Below are 1,014 nucleotides of genomic sequence, written 5' to 3'. Positions count from 1 at the left end.
TATAATGCTAATTTGAACATGCAAATATGTATTAAGAGGATGAAGGAAGAAAGAGGGAGAAGATGGAGGAATAAAGAGGGCTAGGTGGGGGCAACGACAGATGAAATGAAGAGGAAGAAGAAATTGGGATGTGGGGGGAACGACAGATGGAAGAAAGAGGGAGTAAAAAAAAGGGTTGGTGGACTTTTGAGGGGGTGGGGGATTTGAATTGTTAATGGATCATTAATTAAGGAGTTTAAATTTAAGATAATTATGAAATACCATATCTAAGGGATTTGTGTATCTGATTAAATATTTCAAAATATATAGTTTAAATATTAAAAGTGGTAGTATGTGTAATTGTTTTAAACTAAAGGTAAATATAGTATATATGGTAGGGATGTATGTGTAGTTAGGTAGTTTTTCCATAAATTATTGTGAATAAATTGGGCTTTAGCAGGCCCAAAACTTGTTCAGTTTAGTCCCTTTGGACTGCTACTACTACTTCATTTTGGGCTTTTGACCCGTTTGGCTTGTATTGTATACAGTTTCTGTATATAATACACACGGAGTGTATATTCCCTGTTTTCCCTATATATGGCCAGTGTATAGGTCGTATACAGCCTATTTTTGGTCTTCAAATCTGTATATTAGCTTCCCCGTTTTCTCTTTCACCAGATTCATCATCTTCCTTTTGCACTTGACCACGATAAGGCTGACTCGAAAAAATTGTTGGGCAGAAATGCTTGAAAGGAATCCAACGGACTCATATAGGGAAATCATACAGAGAAAGAGAAAAGGAATGTGCATATATATATAGGACTCTTTGGATGATAAAATAAAATGAGATAGTAGGTTTAAGATTATTCAAATAAAAACGTACTAATTACATATGAAAAGAAACATTGTCATATGATGAAATGAAATTAAGAAAGGAATCACAAGTACTACAACTAAGAAAGTTTAACCAAGATGTGCTGAAAAAAATATATCATCTAATCGTCCACAATGACTCACATATCACAAAATCCAAAA

The sequence above is a fragment of the Solanum tuberosum genome, unplaced genomic scaffold, assembly GCF_000226075.1.
Source record: "Solanum tuberosum cultivar DM 1-3 516 R44 unplaced genomic scaffold, SolTub_3.0 scf00104, whole genome shotgun sequence".
Classification (NCBI taxonomy): Eukaryota; Viridiplantae; Streptophyta; class Magnoliopsida; order Solanales; family Solanaceae; genus Solanum; species Solanum tuberosum.
The sequence above is the reverse complement of the archived record's forward strand: the minus strand, read 5'-3'. Positions refer to the sequence as shown.